The sequence below is a fragment of the Rana temporaria genome, chromosome 13 (assembly GCF_905171775.1).
Source record: "Rana temporaria chromosome 13, aRanTem1.1, whole genome shotgun sequence".
Classification (NCBI taxonomy): Eukaryota; Metazoa; Chordata; class Amphibia; order Anura; family Ranidae; genus Rana; species Rana temporaria.
This window is the reverse complement of record NC_053501.1, coordinates 4,454,437-4,479,402: the sequence shown is the minus strand read 5'-3', so window position 1 is coordinate 4,479,402 and position 24,966 is coordinate 4,454,437. Positions and strand designations below refer to the sequence as shown.

At 43.8% G+C, this 24,966-nt stretch overlaps 1 protein-coding gene across 1 annotated transcript in view; it reads right to left on the bottom strand.

Moving 5' to 3' along the window:
- The window catches only part of LBHD2 (LBH domain containing 2), a 70,244-nt gene extending 49,868 nt beyond the window's left edge, over nt 1-20,376 (bottom strand). The window contains exon 1 of the mRNA XM_040332139.1: nt 20,164-20,376. The gene's annotated coding sequence lies outside the window, so the exon portion shown is untranslated. The remainder of the gene's footprint in view (nt 1-20,163) is intronic.
- Nucleotides 20,377-24,966: the final 4,590 nt, after the last annotated feature.

Here is a 24,966-nt window from a genome sequence, read left to right as displayed (position 1 = left end):
ACCCCCCCCCGTCCACAATCTCACAGGACCCCGCCCCCCCCCCCCCTGTCCACAATCTCGCAGGACCCCCGCCCCCCCCTGTCCATCAAGCATGCACAACGGGAGTCATGAAGTGACAGCTGGCTTCCGAACGGAAATCCAAGATGGTGGCATGGGACCAAAAAGAGCTGTGAAACCTCAGCAGCTGGGAAAGGAGCGGTGGACTTCCTGGGCTGGTATTTGTTTCCTAATAGTCAGCAGCTGCCGTCTTTTGTTCTGGGATGGCCTCTTTAACCACTTCAGCCCCGGACCATTTGGCTGGCCAAAGACCAGGCCACTTTTCGCGATTCGGCGCTGCGTCGCTTTAACTGACGATTGCGCAATCGTGCGACGTGCCTCCCAAACAAAACTGACGTCCTTTTTTTTCCCCACAAATAGAGCTTTCTTTTGGTGGTATTTGATCACCTCTGCGGTTTTTATTTTTTTGCGCTGTAAACAAAAATAGAGCGACAATTTTTAAAAAAACTCAATATTTTTTACTTTTTGCTGTAATAAATATCCCCCAAAAATAAATAAAAAGAAAAACGTTTTTTTTCCTCAGTTTAGGCCGATACGTATTCTTCTACATATTTTTGGTTAAAAAAAAATCGCAATAAGCGTTTATTGAATGGTTTGCGCAAAAGTTACAGCGTTTACAAAATAGTGAGTCGTTTTATGTCATTTTTATTAAAGCGGAGCTCCACCCTAAAGTGGAACTCCCGCTGATCGGAACCCTCCCCCCCTCCGGTGTCACATTTGACACCTTTCAGGGGGGTGCAGATACCTGTCTAAAGACAGGTATTTGCACCCACTTCCGGCCACACAGTCTCGGGCAGCCTGCGGGCATGACGTCACCTCCCGCCGCCCCCCCCCCCCCCCCCCCCCGTGGTGTTCTGGGAACACTCGGCTCCCAGTACACAGCGGGAGCCAATCGGCAGGCGTAGCACGACTCGCGCATGCGCCGCAGGGAACCGGGCAGTGAAGCCGGAGCGCTTCACTTCCTGGTTCCCTCACCGAGGATGGCGGGGGGAGGGGGGGAAGCAGAGTGACGAGCGATCGCTCATCCTCTGCTGCGTGTAATGATGGGGTGTAAACACAGAGCTCCACGTGCTGTCAGAGGAGAGGAGACCGATCTGTGTCCCTTGTACATAGGGACGCAGCATCGGTTACCTCTCCCAGTCACCCCCCTCCCCCCACACAGTTAGAACACACCCAGGATACACATTTAACCCCTTCCTCACCCCCTAGTGTTAACCCCTTCCCTGCCAGTCACATTTATACAGTAATTAGTGCATTTTTATAGCACTGATCGCTGTATAAATGTGAATGGTGCCAAATTTGTGTCAAAAGTGTCCGATATGCCCGCCGCAATATCGCAGTCCCAATAAAAATCGCAGATCGCCGCCATTACTAGTAAAAAAAAAATAATAAAAAAAAATAATAATTCTGTCCCCTATTTTGTAGGCGCTATAACTTTTGTGCAACTTATTGCGATTTTTTTTTTTACAAAAATACGTAGAAAACTACGTATCGGCCTTAACTGAGAAAAAAAAATAGTTTTTTTTTTTAAAAAAATGGGATATTTATTATAGCAACAAGTAAAATATATATATTTTTTTTTTAAATTGTCGCTCTATTTTTGTTTATAGCGCAAAAAATAAAAACCGCAGAGGTGATCAAATACCACCAAAAGAAATCTATTTGTGGGGAAAAAAGGACGTCGATTTTGTTTGGGAGCCACGTCGCACGACCGCGCAAATGTCAGTTAAAGCGACGCAGTGGCGGAAGCTGAAATTTCGCCTGGGAACGAAGGGGGTTTATGCGCCCAGTAAGCAAGTGGTTAATATTTTTTTTTTCAGCGGACATCCGCTTTAATAATTTTTTTTTTTACTAGTATCAGCGATGAAGGGGTTAAGTGTGTCCTAGGGAGTGATTCTGTTAGGGGGCGTGGCTACAAGTGACACGTCACTGATTGCTGTTCCCGATGACAGGGAACAGACGATCAGTGACATGTCACTAGGAAGAACGGGGAGATGTTGTGTTTACACTGACATCTCCCCGTTCTTCAGCTCCGTGACGCGATCGCGGGTCCCACGGGCACGGTCACGGTGCTCGCGACAGGGTCTTTAACCAGCAAGCGGTTAAAGACTTAATTTCTTCCATAATCCAGTAATCTTCACTGTGCGGTTCTTCCCGCGGCCACACAGCGTCACGGGTCTTCTCCTTACTGTGCCTGGATGAGCCGTATTACAACTGGCTTGCTAAAAATGAACTTTTCCTTTTAAAAGCGATTGATTATTGCATTATGTTCTTATTGTATTACTGAGCGAACTCAGCAGAAGAACTGGCAGACGAAGCTTTTAGCAGTGCGGGTTTTTATGATGAATCCCTCGTTTGTATTAGAACGTTGTCCGGGCCTTTGGACGAGAAGGCCTGATTCGCAGTGTCCGCTCTAATTCACCCCAAAGCTGTTCTATCAAGTCGAGGTCAGGACTGTGCAAGTCTCTCCACCCCAAACTCCCTCATCCGCGTCTTTATGGACCTTGCTTTGTGGTCCAAACCATTTGGGGGAGGGGGGATTATGGTGTGGGGGGTTGTTTTTCAGGGGTTGGGGTTGGCCCCTTAGTTCCAGTGAAGGGAATTCTTAAGGCGCCAGCTCCCAACTTTGTGGGAACAATTTGGGGACGACCCCTTCCTGTTCCAACATAACTGCGCACCAGTGCACCAAGCAAATCCATAAAGACATGGATGAGAGAATTTGGGGTGAAGGAACTTGACTGGCCTGCACAGAGTCCTGATCTCAACCTGATAGAACACCATTGAGATAAATAAGAGCAGAGACTGCGAGCCAAGCCTTCTCATCCAACATCAGTGCCTGACCTCACAAATGCTCTTCTGGAAGAACGGTCAAACATTCCCATAGACACACCCCTAAACCTTGTGGACGGCCTTCCCAGAAGAGGTGAAGCTGTTATAGCTGCAAAGGGCGGGGCCGACTCAATATTGAACCCTCCGGACTGAGACTGGGATGCCATTAAAGTTTAGGTGCGTGTAAAGGCCGACGTCCCAATACTTTTGGAAATACAGTGTGTATGTATCTATATATATTGTAAGGGGTTAGCTCGGTAGCGGAGTGTGTGACCCCTTGGATGGGTTCACCACACACTGAATTTATACAGACAGGCAGTCGAAGACGGTTGAAAACAAAGATTTGGGTTTATTCTTCCATCTTGCTGGAAACAAGTGCAAGCATCCAAACAGCATAAACAAAATCAAACATAAAATAAACCCTGGCCACTTGGGGCATCTACCTTCCACACAGGAACCTATCTAGGGAGTCTGGCACAGCCGCTGAGCAGACACTGCTGGTTATACAGCAGAAAAATAAATAGTCTTTTTGATTTTTATCACACAGAAAAATCAACAGCACCTCACCTCTTCAGAAGTATTTCTGCTCACTGCACTCCTTCACTCAGAAAGCCTCAGGATGCAGCAATCAGTAGTAATCCTCTGGATTACTTATAGAGGCCTTAATTGCCTCATTCTGAACAGCTGAAGTTTTCCAACGCCCTTAAACCTTTCTGGCTACTTCTGCAGCCGACACCCGATAATAATTGGTGTATTGTCTAAACAAGGCAGAAATGTATCTCCCGTCTGTGACAACACCCACAGATTTACCTGACTTCCTGTCACAATATATATATATATTTATAATGCTTTGAAATGCAGGTTTCCTGGCTGTGTCTGGCGGAGCGGCGTTCCTCAGCAGCACAGGTAATTATTTACTGCTTTCTATACAGGGAGCTGCTCACTTAATATTATTTAAATGGCAATGGAGTTGTCTTAATTAGCAACCCAGAGTGTGGTAATGATACCAGAGGAAAGGTCTCAAACCTTACTGATCACACCCCCAGCCTCGTTCATCCACATGACTGTAGTAACAGGGCTTCTTATGGTGGGGAGAGAAGAGAGGGAGAGAAAGAGAGAGAAGAGAGGGAGAGAACGAGAGAGAAGAGAGGGAGAGAAAGAGAGAGACCCAGAGAGATATGGAGGAGACAGAAAGTGAGGAAGGAAAGAGAAAAAAATAGAGAAAGAAAAAGAAGGAGAGGAGAGGAGAGGAAGGAATGAGTGAGAAGAGAGAGAGGAGCAGGTAGAGAAGAAAAAGAATGGAGAAGAGGGAGAGATGAGTGAGAAAGCGGGGGAAGGAAAGAAATAGGGAGAGGAAGGATGAGAGAGAGAGAGAAAGAGAGCAGGGAAGATACAGAGAGAGAGAGAGAAGAGTGGAGAAGAGCAAAGAAAGAGAGGAAAGGTGAGAGAGCAGAGAGGAAAGAGGAAATCAAGACAATGGGGAAAGGAAAGAAGAAGAGGGAGAACAAGACATAGAAAGAGGAGAGAAAGAGAGGAGAGAAGAAAGAAAATAATGGGGAAATGAGAGGGCAGGGTAGATAGAGACAAGGAACAAAGGAATGACCAAAAGGAAAACAAGAGAGAGAAGAGAAACAATAGTGGAAAAAGAGAAGAGATGAGAAAGCAGGGGTGAAAATATTCAAAGGAGGAGGAGAGAGAGAAAGAAATAAGAATAGGAAAGTGGACAGAGAGAAAAAGAGAGAGACAAAGATAAGCAGAGAAGAGAGAGAGAGAAAAAGAAAGAGAAGAATGGAGAAGAGGAGAAAAAGAGAGACAAGATAAAAGAACAGAGAAGATGGATACGAGAAACAAGGGTGTGAAAGAGGAAGGAAAGCTAAAGGGAAGATTATAGAGAAAGACAAACAGAAAAATGGGAGAGAGAACAGAAAGAAGAGAGAAGAGAATGAGAAAGAGAAAAGAAAGAAGAAAGGAGAGAATAAGAGTGAAGAAAGAAAAGAGAAAAGAATGACAGAGAAAAAAGAAAGGAAATAGGGGAGAAAGAGAGAGAGAGGGGGAGAGAGAAGAAGTGAGAAGAAAATGAGAGAGAGAGAGAGAGAGAGAGAAAGAAAAGAAAAAACAAGAGAATGAGAGAAAGAGAGAAAAGAAGAAAGAATGAGAGAGAGAGGAGGGAAAAATGAAAGAAAAGAGGCGAAAATAAGAGAGAAAAGAAAGAAGAGAGGAGAGAATGAGAAAGAGCAGGAAAGAAAAGAAAGAGAGAGCAAGAGAGAAAGAATAGAAAGAAGAGAGGAGGGAATGAGAAATAAAAAAATAAAAGAAGAGAGGAGAGAAAGATAGAGTGAAAAGAAAGAAGAGAAGAGAGAATTAGAGAAAGAAGAGAGGAGAGAATGAGAGAGAGAGCAGGAGAGAAAAGAAAGAGGAGAGAGAAAGAGAATAGAAAGAAGAGAGTAAGGAATGAGAGAGAGAGAGAGAGAGAGAGAGAGAGAGAAGAAAGATGAGCGGAGGGAATGACAAAGAGCAGGAGAGAAAAGAAAGAGGAGAGAGAGAGAGAAAGAGAATAGAAAGAAGAGAGGAGGGAACGACAAAGAGCAGGAGAGAAAAGAAAGAAGAGAGAAAGAGAGAGACAGACAGAGTCAAATGAAAGAAGAAAAAAGAGAATGAGAGAGAGAGAAGAAAGAAGAGAGAGAGAATAGAAAGAAGAGAGGAGGGAATGAGAAAGAGCAGGAGAGAAAAGAAAGAGGAGAGAGAGAGAAGAAAGAAGAGAGGAGGGAATGAGAGAGAGAAGAAAGAAGAGAGGAGGGAATGAGAAAGAGCAGGAGAGAAAAGAAAGAGGAGAGAGAGAATAGAAAGAAGAGAGGAGGGAATGAGAGAGAGAAGAAAGAAGAGAGGAAGGAACGACAAAGAGCAGGAGAGAAAAGCAAGAAGAGAGAGAGAGACAGACAGAGTCAAAAGAAAGAACAGAACAGAGAATGAGAGAGAGAAGAAAGAAGAGAATGAGAAAGAGCAGGAGAGAAAAGAAAGAGGAGAGAGAGAGAGAATAGAAAGAAGAGAGGAAGGGAATGAGAGAGAAAAAAATGAAAGAAGAGAGGGGAGAAAGATAGTGTGAAAAGAAAGAAGAGAAGAGAGAATGAGCGAAAAAACAAAGAAGAGAGGAGAGAATAAGGGAGAGAGAGAAGAAAGGAAAAAGGAGAGAATGAGAGAGAAAGAAGAGAGGAGAGAGTAAAAAAGAAAAGACTGGAAAAGGGGAGAAAAAGAAGACCAAAGGTGAAAGAACAGGGGGGGGGAAATCAGAGAAACAAAAGAATGTGAAAGAGAAAGGAGAGATAATGGAGAGAAAAAAAAAAAATATGGGGAAGAAGATGAGAGACAGAGGAGAGATAAGAGAGAGGAACACAGAAAAGAGAGGGAAGAGAGGAGAAAGAGACTAAAGAAATATGAAACAGCAGAGAAGAAGAGAAAAAAGACACAAAACATAAAAAGGAAGGGAAAATGAGGTAGAAAGAACAAGGACAGGAGAAAAAAGAAATGATAAACATAGGGAAAGGGAGGGGGAAGTAAGAGAGAGAAAGAAAGAAAGAGAGAGGCAGGACAGAAAGAGGTGGAATATAGAGGTAGATAGAGAGGGGCGAGAGAACAAGCAATAGAGAAGATAATGGGAACATAAGGGTGCAAAAGGGGAGAAGAGTGAGAGAGAGAAAGAGAGAGAGAGAGAGAGAGAAAAAGAGAGAGAGAGAAAAAGAGACAGAGAAAGAGAGAGAGAAAGAGAGAGAGAGAGAGAGAGAGAGAGAGAGAGAGAGAGAGAGAGAGAGAGAGGGAGAGAGAGAGTATGCAGAGAATAGAGAAGAAAGAAAAGCAGGGAAAGAGGGGGGATGGTAAATATAAAAGAAAAGGTAACATAGGGACAGTTAAGGTGAAAAAGATGCAGAAACGTCTCGGCCACAGACAGATAAAACCCGGATACGGATAATAAATACGGATCGTAGGGAAGTAAGGGCCTCGTCAGATTTATTTCTCCTTTTTTTTATTTAGAAGGATTTCATGTGAGGGAAATCATAATTGCTTCCCATGGAATCGCTAACTGGCTCATTACAAAGCGATTTGTAGCGCAGTCGCTCAGCGATTTGGAGGTGTAAAGGAGGAACGGCGGTGAGTGAGACACAGAAGGCGAATCGCGTTGGCGAGGGACATTTGCCTTTTAGATGTGCGCTGTGAGTTGGGAGTGGGATGTGCTGCCCTTTAGAGATGTGTAATGAATAGAGTGTGTAATAGGAAAGCGGTCGGCACGTCAGGAAGGGAGAAGCCGCCGGTGATCGCTGGATAACGCTGTTAGCCTTGCAGCGGGACGCGGAATAAATTGAACAACAGCGGGGAGGTGACACGGCTGTCAGATTTGACACATTGCAGAAGAGACAGATTTTTAAATCAAAGCTAGATCCCTACCTATACACAGAATGTACTGTCCTATCCTTCTCATCTACCCCTGAGGTGTAAAAAGCCGCCGAGCGGTTCTGGAATGACGCAAGTACGGCCAAAACCAGCCAATCAGGAAGCTGAAAACAAAAACAAACAATATGCAGCTCAATCAGTTTATGAATAGCGAGGAAGGCGCATGTGCATGGGGCAAATTATTATAAGTATCCCCATCACCAGGCCTGGTGCTACCACTAGGCAAACTTGCGTGTAAACTTACGGCGGTGTAACGTAAAGGCGTCCGGCGCAAGCCCGCCTAATTCAAATGGGGCGTGTACCATTTAAATTAGGCGCGCTCCCACGCCGGACGTACTGCGCATGCTCCGTTTTGAAATTCCCGCCGTGCTTTGCGCGAAGTGACGTAATTTTTTTGAACGGCGACGTGCGTAACGTACTTTCGTATTCCCGGACGTCTTACGCAAATAAAAAAAAAATTGAAATTCGACCCGGGAACGACGGCCATACTTTAACATGGCTCATCTAAAGTTAAGCCATGTTAAAGAAGGCTTAACCTTGCGATGGGAAAAAATTACTAGCGACAACGTAACGAACGCAAAAACCTTCGTGGATCGCCGTAAAACCTCATTTGCATACCCTACGCTGGAAAACGACGTGAACTCCACCCAGCGGCGGCCGAAGTATTGCATCCTAAGATACGACGGTGTAAGTCACTTACACCTGTCGGATCTAATGCCGCGTACACACGGTCGTTTTATGTGATGAAAAAAAATGACGTTTTTAAAAACGTCACTTTAATTGACCGTGTGTGGGGGAAAACGTTGTTTTATGTCTTCTAAAAAACGACCAAAAAAAATTGAAGCATGCTTCAATTTTATGTGTCGTTTTTCAAAACGTCAACTTTTACTTCACAGAAATTGACCGTGTGTAGCAAAAACGTTGTTTAAAACAAAGTTTTTTCATCCGCGCATGCCCAGAAGCTACTTATGAAGCGAGCTTCAATGGAAAAACGTGGTGGAACTTTGCTAGAACATTGTGAGAAAAACGATGGTGTGTAGGCAACTTCGTCTTTGAAAATTGAAGTTTCAAAAACGTCGTTTTTTACTTCACAGAAAATATCGTTTTTTTTCATCACATAAAGTGATGGTGTGTATGCGGCATTAGGGCTAACTATGCGGAACTGATTCTATGAATCAGCCGCATAGATACACTCAGAGATACGACGGCGTATCTCTTCTGTGAATCTGGCCCTGGATTTGTAAAAAAATGTATTGGATATGTTTTATAGCGAATAATAAACATTTTTTTTTTAAATTGTTGGCCTTTTTTTGTTTATAGCTCAATAAATAAACACTGCAGAGTTTATCTTCCTCATAGGGGAGGAGTTACACTGTGCATCTGCTTCCTCTTTCTATATATATAAGATATATAAAAATGCGGGCTGGCTCCGCCCACCAGACACAAATAGATCAAGTGTTAATCGTCCGCGTTCTGTGATATAAGCAGCTTCCTTTCTTTTTTTTTTTTTTTAGCAGCTTCCTTTTTTTTAAAAAAAATATATATATATTTTTTTTGCGTTAACCACTTAAGCCCCGGACCATTTTGTTGCTAAAGGACCGGGCCACTTTTTTTGCGATTCGGCACTGCGTCGCTTTAACCGACAATTGCGCGCTCGTGCGACGTGGCTCCCAAACAAAATTGACGTCCTTTTTTTCCCCACAAATAGAGCTTTCTTTTGGTGGTATTTGATCACCTCTGCGGTTTTTATTTTTTGCGCTATAAACAAAAATAGAGCGACAATTTTGAAAAAAAAATAATATTTTTTACTTTTTGCTGTAATAAATATCCCTCAAAAAATATATAAAAAAAGTATTTTTCCTCAGTTTAGGCCGATACGTATTCTTCTACATGTTTTTGGTAAAAAAAAAAAAAAAAACGCAATAAGCGTTTATTGATTGGTTTGCGCAAAAGTTATAGCGTCTACAAAATAGGGGTAGTTTTATGGCATTTTTATTAATAATTTTTTTTTTTACTAGTAATGGCGGCGATCTGCGATTTTTACGTGACTGCGACATTATGGCAGACACATCGGACACTTTTGACACATTTTTTGGGACCATTGTCATTTTTACAGCTATGTTTTATTTACGTAATATTACATATATTGATACGTATATTAATACGTATTATTACGTATTATTTTTTACTATTACGTTTTATTTTACGTATTATTACATATATTGATACGTATTATTACGTATTGTTTTTTTTCTATTACGTTTTATTTTACGTACTGTTACGTATATTAATTCCGTATATTAATATGTATTATTTTTTACTATTACATTTTATTTTACGTATTACTACATATAATGAATACGTATTATTTTTTACTATTACGTTTTATTTTACATACTGTTATGTATATTAATTACGTAATTTAATATGTATTATTTTTTACTATTACGTTTTATTTTACGTATAATTACATATATTGATACGTATATTAATACATATTACGTATTATTTTTTACTATTACGTTTTATTTTCCGTACTATTACATATATTAATTACGCATATTAATACATATTATTTTTTACTATTACGTTTTATTTTCCGTAATATTACATATATTGATACGTATATTAATACGTATTATTACATATTATTTTTTACTATTACGTTTTATTTTACGCACTGTTACGTATATTAATACGTATTATTTTTTACTATTACGTACTATTACATATATTGATACGTATATTAATACGTATTATTTTTTACTATTACGTTTTATTTTTACGTAATATTACATATATTGATACGTATATTAATACGCTGTTACTGATTAAAATTTTCGTGTTCGATTACTCAATTTTTTTTTTAATAGATTAATCGACTAATTTCGATTAATTATAATGTCCACACATCTCCCTCAGTAATGTCCACACATCTCCCAGAATAGAAAGCACACTCGCAGCAGGCAGCAGACGATGACGTCAGCGCGGCGCTAATAGCTCGCCGCCGGGTGTACCAAGATGGCCGCGGCTCCGGAGCTAGACCGAAGCCGCGGCCTTTCCTATGGACGAGACCGCAGAGCTCAATCCGCAGATCTCGTACTCGATCAAAATTATTTTGATCGATCAAAGAAATTAACAATCAATCAAGGAATTAATCGTTAATTTCCACAGTCCTAATTAACTAAGTATATTATTACGTATATTATTACATATATTAATTACGTATATTATTGCGTATATTACACATATTATTACATATAATAATTACGTATATTATTACATATATTAATTACGTATATTATTACATATATTAATTACGTATATTATTATATATATTATTACATATATTAATTACGTATATTATTATATATATTATTACGTATATTATTACATATATTAATTACGTATATTTTTACGTATATTACATATATTATTACGTATATAAATTATGTATATTATTATATATATTATTACGTATATTATTACATATATTAATTATGTATATCATTACGTACCGTATTTATCGGCGTATACCGCGCACTTTTTTGCCCTGAAAATCAGGGCAAAATCGTGGGTGCGCGATATACGCCGATCCCCGCTTTCCCGCGCCGAGTTTGAATACTGCGCCGGCATATACCGAGCGCAGTACACTCGTGTATAGTCGGGCAGGCTCGGCTCCTCTCGCGCTCACGTCCTGGACGTACAGGACGTGAGCGCGAGAGTAGCCGAGCCTGTCCGACTATGCACGAGTGTACTGCGCTCAGTATATGCCGGCGCAGTATTCAAACTCGGCGCGGGGATCGAGCGGGGAGGACGCCGCAGAAGGACGCCGGACCCGACGAAGAGGACACCCGAAGCCGCCGATGGACGCCGGACCCGACGAGGCCGCCGATGGATGGCGCGCAAGACACCAAAACTGTAAGTACTAAAATCTTTTTTTACAGGAATGTCGGGTCTACTTTAGGGGTGCGCGCTATACGCCGGAGCGTGCAATACCCCGATAAATACGGTACACTACATATATTATTACGTATATTAATTACGTATATTATATTACATATATTAATACATATATTAATTACGTATATTATATTACATATATTACCGTAATTACATATTTTATTACGTATATTAATTTCATATATTATTACATATATTAATACATATTATTTTTTACTATTACGTTTTTGCTTGTAACATGACAAATGTGGTAAATTTCAAGGTGTGTGAATACTTTTTCAAAGCACTGTAGGTCCAATGTAACGATTCTCTATATCTCTAGGATAAATGTCCTACTAACAGGATCACTGGGTGAGGTTAGAGGAAAAAAAAATCCTGAAAAAAATAAAACAAATAAAAAGAAATACAAATGTAGCCACCACATGGAAGGTCTGGGAAGCTGCGATGTGTTCCATTTCCGGGTTTTGGGCTTAGGTCCGCTTTCATTTTCCAATTTGCGCTTCACAAAATGATATTTATTCCATTGTATTAAAAAAATATATATATTTATAATAGTTTTCATTTTTCTGCAATTTCCGAAGTTGACGCACTCCTGAGAATCCGTCGGAATATTTCTCTATGGAACCAGAAACGCGATCTCATTCAAGCTGTCAATTGTTCCTCATTCGTATCGGTTAAAGCCAAAGCAATCCTGACAGCTGCTGAAATAACATTGTTACATGTAAAAGTAACACACAGATAGAGGAATCTACAAGCTTTATATGTGTCTGTTCAGAGCGAACGTCGGATGGAAGTCGTCCTGAAATACCGCCGGCTTTATAGAAGCCGCATCCCAGCCGTATGCGATTTCTTGGCACTCGAAAAATTGGGTACAGTAAATCTAGGATTGGGATTTTGGTGCTGCGGAGCAAAGACTCATTTCATTGCCTGCCGTCATCATCCCGACTTCTCCTCACCTCCACACTTATGCCGCGTACAGACGATCGGAAATTCCGACAACAAAACCGTGGATTTTTTTTCCCCGACGGAGCGTTGGCTCAAACTTGTGTTCCCTATAGTGTTGCTCACGAATATTCGTATTGCGAATATTCGGCTCGAATATGGCATATTCGAGTATTCGCGAATATATCGAATTTTGCGGCCAATATTCGCTATTCCGAATATTCGCATTTTTTCAATTTTATTTTTAAAACAGATCACATCCTAGTGATCTCCATCGACGTCTAAAAGCATTGCTGGTATGATTAGAGACACTGGGCCGAGTAGCTGAAGCGATCATTTTATATTGCCGAATATTCGCAATGCGAATATTCGGCAATAGGAATATTGCGCGATTATTTTCTCCGCCCTTCTTTTGCATCAGAGTTCTCCTACCACAGTTGTTAAAATTTCGCTATCATTTTCGCATCCGCATTAGCGCAATTTCGCAATATTGTTTTTTGGATAAAATGTCACGAATATTCGATTTCAGAATATTAGCGAATACTTTCTCCGCCCTTCTTTTGCATCGGAGCCAATCAGAGTTCTCCTACCACAGTTGTCGAAATTCCGCAATCAATTTCGCATTCGCATTTGCGAAATTTCGATAATATATCACGAATATTCGATTTCAGCATGAGCCAATCAGAGTTCTCCTACCGCACTTGTCGAAATTTCGCAATTATTTTCGCAATAGCGAAATTTCGCAAAAATTTCATTTGGATAAAATATCACGAATATTCGATTTTAGCGAATATTTCTCGAATATTCGGCTATATATTCGTGATATATCGCGAAATCGAATATGGCGTATTCAGCTCAACACTAGTTCCCTACACACGGTCGCACAAATGTTGTCGTAAATTCCGAACGTCAAGAACGCGGTGACGTACACCGTCCGGAAATGGCTGCAGACGATCGGAATTTCCCACAAGAACTTTTCGTTGTCGGAAAAAATTGAGAACCCGGCTCTCAAACATTTGTTGTCGGAAATTCCGACAGCAAATGTCCGATGGAGGCCTACACACACGGTCGGAATATCCGACCAAAAGCTCCCATCGAACATTTGTTGTCGGAAATTCTGATCGTGTGTACGCGGCATAAGACCCCTTTCATACTGGGGCGTTTTGCAGGCGCTATATAACGCTGAAAATATCGCCTGCAAAGCGTCCTGAAAGAGGCGCTCCTTACACTCCGATGTGAAAGCCCCGAGGGCTCTCACACTGCCCCGAGGGCTTTCACACTGCCCCGAGGGCTCTCACACTGCCCCGAGGGCTTTCACACTGCCCCTAGGGCTCTCACACTGCCCCGAGGGCTCTCACACTGCCTTGAGGGCTCTCACACTGCCCCAAGGGCTCTCACACTGCCTTGAGGGCTCTCACACTGCCCCAAGGGCTTTCACACTGCCCAAGGGCTCTCACACTGCCCCGAGGGCTTTCACACTGCCCCAAGGGTTCTCACACTGCCTTGAGGGCTCTCACACTGCCCCAAGGGCTTTCACACTGCCCCAAGGGCTCTCACACTGCCCCGAGGGCTTTCACACTGCCCCAAGGGTTCTCACACTGCCTTGAGGGCTCTCACACTGCCCCGAGGGCTCTCACACTGGGCGGTGCTCTGGAAGGACGTTAAAACAGTACTGCAAGCAGTATCTTTGGAACAGTAAAGGAGCGGTGTATTCACCCCTCCTGCCCATTAGGGATGAGCTTTGTATTCGAGTCGAACGTATGTGCCGTCCGTACAGAACGTCAATCACTTTAGGTCATCATAGATTTACATAAAACACGCCCCCCCTTCCACATTTGAATTACGCGCGCTTATGCCGGCCCCATTTACGCTACTCCGCCGCAACTTACGGAGCAAGTGCTTTGTGAATACTGCACTTGCTCCTGTAAGTTACGGCGGCGTAGCGTAAATACGATATGCTGCGCCGCCGTAAGAACAAGCGCAGGTACGTGAATCTAGCCCAGAGTGTCTTTTCTACCAGATAGATAGATAGATAGATAGATAGATAGAGCAGGCAGGCTAGTCAGTTTAGTTAAATTTACAGTGTGTAGAGGAAATATATACATCCTAGGAGTTGTACATATATTTATACACTGTATAGCTTAGCTAGATCAGCTATTCCTATTTGTCAGGCAGTAGATTGTGCTAGCTGCAGTGCTCTAACGTGTTGTATTGCCTGTGTGCTGTTTAGTTTACACCTAAACATAGTACTTGGTGTTACTGCACTTGTCCTTTTTATTTGCACCTAAACGTAGTTGCTGTTATTTTTTTCAATGATTTTTATCCATATTGCAGGAACCAAACATTACATTAAAGCCGCAAGCAGTATTAAAAAATATTTTTGAGAGTAATCTCATTTTGTGCAGGGACAGTTCTAAACACGTGCCAGCAGGTACGATATATAAAGGAATTTTTCATTTTTTTTTTCACTTTAAGCATCATTAAAATCGCTGCTCCAGAAAAAAAATACAGTTTTTAAAAGTTTTTTTTTCCATTGATACATGTTCCCTGGGGCAAGACCCGGGTTCTCAAAGACGTTTTCCAACAATAACTTGAATATTGGGCTTTAAAATGAGCACTTTTGAATTCGAACGTTCGAGTCCCATAGACTTCAATGGGGTTCTAAATGTTCAGTCTGTTCAAAAGTTCTGGTGCGAACCGAACGCGGGGGTGTTCGGCTCATCCCTACTGCCCATTGAAATGAATAGGGAAAGCGCGGCCATACTGCAGGCAAAGCGCCACTGCAGTGGCGCATTGCGGCAGGTTTTAACCCTTTTTCCCGTCGCTAGCGGGTGTTAAAAGCGCACTGTTAGCGGCCGAATACCTCTGCAAACATGAGAGAAAAAAAGAGAGGGGGAGAGAGAAAAAAAGAGGGGAAGAGAGAAAAAAAGAGGGGGAGAGAGAAAAAAAGAGGGGGGGAGAGAAAAAAAGAGAGGGGGAGAGAGAGAGAGAGGGGGAGAGAGAGAGAACGAGAGGGAGAGAGAGAGAGAAAGAGAGGGTGAGAGAGAGAAAGAGAGGGGGAGAGAGAGAGGGGGAGAGAAAGAGAGGGGGAGAGAGAGAAAGAGAAAGGGGGAGAGAGAGAGAAATAGAGAGGGGGAGAGAGAAAAAAAGAGAGGGGGAGAGAGAGAAAAAAGAGAGAGGGAGAGAGAAAAAAAAGAGAGGGGGGATAAAGAGAGGTGGGGAGAGAGAAAGAGAGAGGGGGAGAGAGAGAGAAAGAGAGGGGGAGAGAGAGAGAGAGAAAGAGAGGGGGAGAGAAAGAGAAAGGGGGAGAGAAAGAGAAAGGGGGAGAGAGAGAGAGGGGGAGAAAAAAAAGAGAGGGGGAGAGAGAGAAAAAAGAGAGAGGGAGAGAGAAAAAAAAGAGAGGGGGAGAGAGAAAAAAAGAGAGGGGGAGAGAGAGGGGGGATAAAGAGAGGTGGGGAGAGAGAGAAAAAGAGAGGGGGAGAGAGAGAAAAAGAGGGGGAGAGAGAAGGAGAGAGAGGGTTTTTTTATTTTTTACATTGTCTAACTTTTTTGGGAATAACTTTATTGTTATTACAAGGGATGAACAGCATCCCCTGTGACGGGTCCTCTTTATGGAGAGATCTGAGGTCTATTAGACCCCAAATCTCTCCTCTGGCCTCCAATGCAGCCGATCAGACACAGATCAATCTGATCAGCTGCTTTCCTGGCTGCTAACGTTCCAGATGAACAGAGAGGTGGAATTTGAAGATTCGGAATTCATAAATTCAGAAATGTGAAAATTCGGAATTCGTAAATTCGAATTATTTCTAAATTTAAAAAAATCCAAATTTTCTGATTTTTTCATTTCCGAATTTTTGAATTCTGTATTTTCGAATTTCCGATTTTCAAATTCTTTAATTCCCAAATTTAGAAATTCTAAAATCGATAATTTGAAATCCCAAAATTCGGAATTTTCAAACTTTCGAATTTTCCGATTTTCCCATTTTCCGAATTTCGGAAATTTACAAAATTCAAAATTTCGGAATTCAGAAATGTCAAATTCGGAAATTTCGGAATTAACTAATTTGTCAAAATTTGTTAAAAAACTGATTCGTAACTAAACGAATTGCACACGTCTAATAGTTACTTGAGCCCACTCAAGATCCAGTGATGTGCACAAGACCCTTGGCCGTCCGGGGACTCCCTCTCCTCATTGGCTGTCAAGCCAATGAGAAGAGAGCGGGGGGGCGGAGCCACGACATAGAACAGGGATAGGGGAGAAAGAACACACCAGTGCCCCCATAGCAAGCGGCTTGCAATCGGGGGCACTGATCAAGGGGGAGGAGCCAGGATTGCTAGCGGGGGACCTGAGAAGAGGAGGATAAGGGAAAAAACTATTACACAGAGCAGGTAAATATGGCATGTTTGTTTGCTTGTTTTGTTTTTAAAAGCCAAACCTTTAATACCACTAAACAGAAATGTACAAAGAGTCGTGACCCATAGCAAGCAACCTGGATGAAAATGATGGTGATCGAATCCTTCTCTAAACCGATGAGGTGGTGTCTAATGGCGGTCATACATGCTTCGGTAAATGATTGGATTTCCTTTCCAATCAATCTCTTCCAATAGGAAATAGATCTATAATCAATAACCCAGTTTATTACCATGGCATAAGCCGGGGAGCAGATTTTGATCGATGGTTAATATATAATCGTAGATTATCGATTGCATCCCTGTTTCCCCCCATGTAATCTCATAATCTGATTGGTCGAAATAGGACCGTGTTCATGAACAAAGTATCTCAGTGCTGACAATCGATACATAATGATCAATGATTTTCCGCCCCGACCGATCGACTTCGATTTAGATCGATTACAAAAGAAGTTATGGCGGTTCAATTGGATCACACATTGATCGGACAACAAAGTGGAAAGCATGTGTGGCCCCCATAAGACGTACCCACCAGATTCTCTTGGTTACTGCATTCTCAGCACTAGCGTTGCCCTGGGCAATGCCCATCTCTTATAGAACTACAAGTGCCAGCATGCAGAGACCCAGCTGGGACCACCGCTGACCAGAGGACAAACACTGACCGCCTCCAACCCCAGGGAAACCCTCCATTCCAGGTCCAGTCACAGCCCCTCCTGTACAGGAACACTACAGAAGAACCTACAGATGAGACCACACAATGCCAACCGCCGATCATACGATGCCAAGATCAATCACACCGTGACATCCTATGGAGAGAATTACATGGTAGTGCCTATCCGTCATTATCTACCGATGAATGGGCAAATCCACAGCCGAATGCCATAGAAGAGGAGTTCTTGGAAGCTCTCCGGGGGAACGCAGAGCACAATGTATAGGAATAAAGAAATGGAACAATCTGCAAGGTCACTGGTTGTATAAAAACATCCATGTGACAAAGAGGGGAGGAATAAACAAATAGATATTCTATTTATCATAATAGATACAGGGAGGAAGTTATCAAGTATATAGGTAGATAGAGTGCAACATTGGAGAGATGCAGGAGATGATAGATAGATGAATGAAGATAGAGTGGATGATAGATAGATAGATAGATAGATAGATAGATAGATAGATAGATAGATAGATAGATAGATAGATAGATAGATAGATAGATAGATAGAGAGGGAGAGAGAGAGATATAAAGAGAGAGAGTGAGGAAGAGAGAGGGTTGGAGAGAGAGAGAGAGAGAGAAAGAAAGCGAGGGGGATAGAGAAAAAGAGAGGGGGTGAGAGAAAGAGATAGAGGACGAGAGAGGGGAGAGATAAAGAGAGAGGGGGAGGGAGAGAGAGAGAGAGAGAAAGAGGGAGAGAAAGAGAGGGGAGTGGGAAAGAGAGAGGGGAGAGAGAAAGAGAGCGGGGGAGGGAGAGAGAAAAAGAGGGGGGAGAGATGGGAGAAAGAGGGAGAGAAAAAGAGAGAGGGGAGAAAGAGAGGGGAGAGAGAGAAAGAGATGGAGACGAGAGAAGGGTGAGAGAGAAAGAGGGGTGGAGAGAGAGAGAGGGAGAGAAAAAGGGAGGGGAGAGAGAAAAAGGGGGGAGAGAGAAAGAGAGAGGGGTGAGAGAGAAAGAGGGGGAGAGAGAAAAAGAGAGAGGGGAGAGAGAAAGAGGGGGGAGAGAGAAAGAGAGGGGTGAGAGAGAAAGAGATAGGGGGAGGAAGAGAGAGAGAGAGAAATAGGGAGGGAGAGAAAGAGATGAAGACGTGAGAAAGAGGGGTGGAGAGAGAAAAAGAGAGAGGGGAGAGAGAGAGAGAAAGAGATGGAGACTAGAGAAGGGTGAGAGAGAAAGTGGGGTGGAGAGAGAAAAAGAGAGAGGGGAGAGGGGGGAAGAGAGAGAAATAGGGGGGAGAGAGAGAGAAAGAGGGTGGAGAGAGAAAGAGAGGGGGTGAGAGAGAAAGAGATAGGGGGAGGAAGAGAGAGAGAAATAGGGAGGGAGAGGGAGAGAAAGAGATGGAGACGAGAGAAGGGTGAGAGAGAAAGAGGGGTGGCGAGAGAAAAAGAGAGAGGGGAGAGAGAGAAAAAGAGAGAGAAAGAGGGGGAAGAGAGAAAGAGGGGGAAGAGAGAATAGGGTGAGAGGAGGAGAGAGAAAGAGAGGGTAGATACAAAGAGGGGGTTAGAGAGAGGGGGAGATAGAGAGGGAAAGGGAGAGAAACAAATATAGGGGGAGATAGATAGATAGTGAGATAGATAGATAGATAGATAGATAGATAGATAGATAGATAGAGAGAGAGAGAGATAGATAGATAGATAGATAGATAGATAGATAGATAGATAGATAGATAGATAGATAGATAGATAGATAGATAGATGGATAGATAGATAGATAGATAGATAGATAGTGAGATAGATAGATAGATAGATAGATAGATAGATAGATAGTGAGATAGATAGATAGATAGATAGATAGATAGATAGATAGATAGATAGATAGATAGATAGATAGATAGATAGAATTATAAATAACTATAGACATCAATTGATAGATAAATATTGGATAGATGATAGATAAATAGATTAGGCGATCGAAAGATAGATATAGATAAATATTGGATAGCTGCAGTAGATGATTGGCCCCATTCCCTAGCCTAGATCCATTCATCACTCTTGTTACCCCTCAAACAGCTCCCTAAAGAGGGCACTAGTCAGCCAGGTACCATTAGTAGCATGTCTCCCTCTAGGGGCCGATGCTGGATCTGCAGTTCAGATATAACCTCTCAATCCCACCTGCTCAGGAACACGGTGGTGCCGCTCACATCACACCGATCATCCTGACCAGCACACACCATACAATCATCATCTCAGACATCTGATAAAGAATAAATAAAATATGTATATATATATATATACCTTTATTTTTTAAATCGATGTGCATGCTGTTGGCGCTATATATATATAAATCCTGTACAATAATAATGATGTATGTACAGCCAGTATCAATGAGTAAATGACCACCTTGCCCTGACAAAGTGCCCCTTTGTAGTACTTTCCTATACAGTGCTGTTCTGCTCCTGAAATGCAGCAACACCTGGCACAGAGGTGACACTATTTGGGCGCACAGAGGGCGCCCCTTTTGGTTGAGCAGTAAACTGGGCGCAGAGAGTGCGCCCCCTCCAGGGGAGGCTCAGTCCGCACTCCGCACAGCAGAGTCTGAAGTCAAAGTTCTTCTCTTATTTTTACCTCCCATTTCCTTCCTTCCTCCGGAGACTGAATATCACATTACCGGAGAGATGGGCGCACACCGCCCCGCTTTATGACTACTTCTTGCGGGGTGGAGGATGTCCAGCTGCCTCGGAACTACAAATCCCATCCTCCCCCGGCATGCTGGGTCTTGTAGTTGTCCAGAAGTAGAGATCCCCGGGTAGTAAAGGGTTGCGTTGCAGGAGGGGGAGAAGGTTGGGGGGAGGGGGAGAAGGTTGGGGGGGTCTCACCTGGGTTCAGGGGGGTCCTGATCTTCTCCTCTGGCTTGGATCTCCGGGAGGTTGTCAGGAGCGGCTGGCTGTGTGCAGGAGGAGATCCGTACAGCTCGGAGATCAGTGTGCTCAATGCTGTACAGACAGAGGGAGCTGCTGTGCTCTCATTCCACCACCACCAGCAGAGGAGGTGCTACAGCCTATGTCAGCGCCCCGCGAGATGAGGAGCAATCGCTGTGCCTGATCCTTCCTAACCCTGCCTGGGGTGTGAGGCTCCTTCGACCTCCTCCTCATATCCTAACCCTGCCTGGGGTGTGAGGCTCCTTCGACCTCAACCTCCTCATATCCTGACCCTGCCTGGGGTGTGAGGCTCCTCCGACCTCCTCCTCATATCCTGACCCTGCCTGGGGTGTGAGGCTCCTCCGACCTCCTCCTCATATCCTGACCCTGCCTGGGGTGTGAGGCTCCTCCGACCTCAACCTCCTCCTCATATCCTGACCCTGCCTGGGGTGTGAGGCTCCTCCGACCTCAACCTCCTCCTCATATCCTGACCCCCCCCCCTATTTTATCTAGCTGCACATTTCCCTGCCTCGTCTTGGCTTTGCTTCTTTTTTTTTCTTTTTTTCTGCTCTTCATTTTTTATACATTTTATTTCTCTAATTTTTTTCCCCTTTCCCATCCTCCTCTTCTCTCCTTTCCCTTCTCTCCTCCACATCAGTGCAGGTAAGGCATCCTATTCATTTCAATGGGCTGCCCCACCCCCACACAAAGGTCTAAGGTCTTGCCCCCCCCCCCCCCCCCCCCATTAAAAAAAAATTTGAGCAGGGTTCCCCCCCCCCCCTTCATTTCTTCTCATTTCCTTTACTGTGCTTTCATTTCATTTCCCGTCCTCTTCTTTACTTCCAACTCTCTGTTCCTTTTTTTTAAATTACTTCCCCTTCTCTTTCCTCTCATTTCTTCCCTTTGATCCCATTTCCTTTTTTTTTATTTCCTTTTATCTTCCATCCTTTTCTTTTCATTTTTTTTCTTTTCTCTTCTTCTCCCTCTGCTCACCTTCGTTTCCCTTTCTCATCTCCCCTCTTTCTCCTTTCTTTCCATTTCCATTCTCCTCTGCTCTCCTTTCCCGTCCTTCCTTTTTCCTTTGATTTCATTTTTTTCTTTTCTCTTCTACTTTTTCCTCTGCTCACCTTCCTTTCCATTTCTCATCTCCCATGCCTTCTCCTTTCCTTCCATTTTCTGTTCCTCTCCTCTGCTCTCATTTCCCTTCCTTTTTCCTTTCCTCTTCTTGCCTCTCCTCTGCTCTCCCCCCCCCTCCCACCTTTTCCCTTTTTTCATCACCCTTCTCCTTTCCTCCCCTCACATTTTCCTTTCCTCCTTTCTCCTTTCTTTCAGTATCATTTTCTATTCTACCTTTTTTCTCCCTACCATTGATTTCCTTTCCTCCTCTCTTCTTCCTATTCCCTTTCTCTTGCTATTCTCCTCCTCTCCTATTCCCCTCCTCTCCTCTTCCTCTTCTCTCCTCTTTCTTTCCCATTCCCTTCCCCCCTCGTATTTTCCTATCCTTTCCTCTTCCTTTCCTATTCCCTTCATCTCCTCCTCTCTTCTTTCCTCTTCTTTCTACCTCTCCTCCCCTCTTCTTTCCACATCTCCTCCTCTCTTCTTTCCTCTTCTTTCCACCTCTCCTCTCTTCTTTCCACCTCTCCTCCTCTCTTCTTTCCACCTCTCCTCCTCTCTTCTTTCCTCTTCTTTCCACCTCTCCTCCTCTCTTCTTTCCTCTTCTTTCTACCTCTCCTCCTCTCTTCTTTCCTCTTCTTTCTACCTCTCCTCCTCTCTTCTTTCCTCTTCTTTCTACCTCTCCTCCTCTCTTCTTTACTCTTCTGCTCTCTTCATTGCTCTGCTCCCCTCTTCTTTCCTCTTCTTTCCACCTCTCCTCCTCTCTTCTTTCCTCTTCTTTCTACCTCTCCTTCTCTCTTCTTTCCTCTTCTTTCTACCTCTCCTCCTCTCTTCTTTCCTCCCTTTTCCACCTTTCCTCCTCTCTTCTTTCCTCTTCTTTCTACCTCTCCTCTTTCCTCCCTTTTCCACCTCTCCTCCTCTCTTTTTTCCTCTTCTGCTCTCTTCATTGCTCTCCTCCTCTCTTATTTCCTCTTCTTTTCACCTCTCCTCCTCTCTTCTTTCCTCTTCTTTCCACTTCTCCTCCTCTATTCTTTACTCTTCTTTCCACCTCTCCTCTCTTCTTTCCTCTTATCTTTTCTTTCCACCTCTCTTCTTTCATCTTCTCTCTTTTTTCCTCTTCTCTCTTCTTTCCTCTCCTCTCCTCTTCTCTCTTCTTTCAGACTCTCCTCCTCTCTTCTTTCCTCTTATTTCCATCTCTCCTCCTCTCTTCTTTCCTCTCCTCCTCTCTTCTTTCCTCTTATTTTCACCTCTCCTCCTCTCTTCTTTCCCAAAAAGGAAATGGGATCAAAGGGAAGAAATGAGAGGAAAGAGAAGGGGAAGTAATAAAAAAAAGGAACAGAGAGTTGGAAGTAAAGAAGAGGATGGGAAATGAAATGAAAGCACAGTAAAGGAAATGAGAAGAAATGAAGGGGGGGGGGGGGGGTCACACTTGTGCGGGTCGGGGAACCCTGCTCAAATTTTTTTTTTAATGGGGGGGGGCAAGACCTTACATGTCCATGGCGGAGCGCCACCCAGTGTTGGGGGATAGGAATAGGCATTTCTTGGAGTGGTCTTATATGTCCATGGCTGAGTGCCACCCAGTGTTGGAGGATAGGAATAGGCATTTCTTGGAGTGGTCTTATATGTCCATGGCGGAGCGCCACCCAGTGTTGGAGGATAGGAATAGGCATTTCTTGGAGTGGTCTTATATGTCCATGGCTGAGCGCCACCCAGTGTTGGAGGATAGGAATAGGCATTTCTTGGAGTGGTCTTATATGTCCATGGCTGAGTGCCACCCAGTGTTGGGGGATAGGAATAGGCATTTCTTGGAGTGGTCTTATATGTCCATGGCTGAGTGCCACCCAGTGTTGGGGGATAGGAATAGGCATTTCTTGGAGTGGTCTTATATGTCCATGGCGGAGCGCCACCCAGTGTTGGGTGATAGGAATAGGCATTTCTTGGAGTGGTCTTATATGTCCATGGCTGAGTGCCACCCAGTGTTGGGGGATAGGAATAGGCATTTCTTGGAGTGGTCTTATATGCCCATGGCGGAGCGCCACCCAGTGTTGGGGGATAGGAATAGGCATTTCTTGGAGTGGTCTTATATGTCCATGGCTGTGTGCCACCCAGTGTTGGGGGATAGGAATAGGCATTTCTTGGAGTGGTCTTATATGCCCATGGCTGAGCGCCACCCAGTGTTGGGGGATAGGAATAGGCATTTCTTGGAGTGGTCTTATATGCCCATGGCTGAGCGCCACCCAGTGTTGGAGGATAGGAATAGGCATTTCTTTGAGTGGTCTTATATGTCCATGGCTGAGCAATTGATGGACACCGTGAGGTTGCAATTGATGGGCACAAAGGATGCAATTCATGGACACAGTGGCTGCAATTCATGGACACAGTGAGGCTTCATTTGATGGGCACAGTGAAGTTGCAATTGATGGACACAGTGGCTGCAATTCATGGACACAGTGAGGCTTCATTTGATGGGCACAGTGAAGTTGCAATTGATGGACACAGTGAGGTTGTAATTAATGGACACCGTGAGGTTGCAATTGATGGACACAGTGAGGCTGCATTTGATGGGCACAGTGAGGTTGCAATTGATGGACACAGTGAGGTTGCAATTGATGGACACAGTGAGGTTGCAATTGATGGGCACCGTGAGGTTGCAATTGATGGACACCGTGAGGTTGCAATTGATGGACACAGCGAGGTTGCAATTGATGGACACCGTGAGGTTGTAATTGATGGGCACAGTGAGGTTGCAATTGATGGACACAGTGAGGTTGCAATTGATGGACACAGCGAGGTTGCAATTCATGGACACAGCGAGGTTGCAATTCATGGACACAGCGAGGTTGCAATTGATGGGCACTGTGAGGTTGCAATTGATGGGCACAGCGAGGTTGCAATTGATGGACACCGTGAGGTTGCAATTGATGGACATAGCGAGGTTGCAATTGATGGACACAGCGAGGTTGCATTTGATGGACACAGTGAGGTTGCAATTGATGGAAACAGTGGCTGCAATTGATGGACACAGCGAGGTTGCAATTCATGGACACAGCGAGGTTGCAATTGATGGGCACAGCGAGGTTGCAATTGATGGACACAGTGAGGTTGCAATTGATGGGCACCGTGAGGTTGCTATTGATGGACACCGTGAGGTTGCAATTGATGGACACAGTGAGGTTGCAATTGATGGACACAGTGAGGTTGTAATTGATGGGCACAGTGATGTTGCAATTGATGGACACAGTGAGGTTGCAATTGATGGACACAGCGAGGTTGCAATTCATGGACACAGCGAGGTTGCAATTGATGGACACAGCGAGGTTGCATTTGATGGACACAGTGAGATTGCAATTGATGGACACAGTGGATCCAATTGATGGGCACAGTGGATGCAATTGATGGGCACAGTGAGGTTGCAATTGATGGGCACAGTGGCTGCAATTGATGGACACAGTGGTTGCAATTGATGGGCACAGTGGCTGCAATTGATGGGCACAGTCAGGTTGCAATTGATGGGCACAGTGGCTTCAATTGATGGACACAGTGAGGTTGCAATTGATGTGCACAGTGGCTGCAATTGATTGGCCCAATGAGGCTGCATTTGATGGGCACACTGGATGCAATTCATGGGCACAGTGGCTGCAATTCATG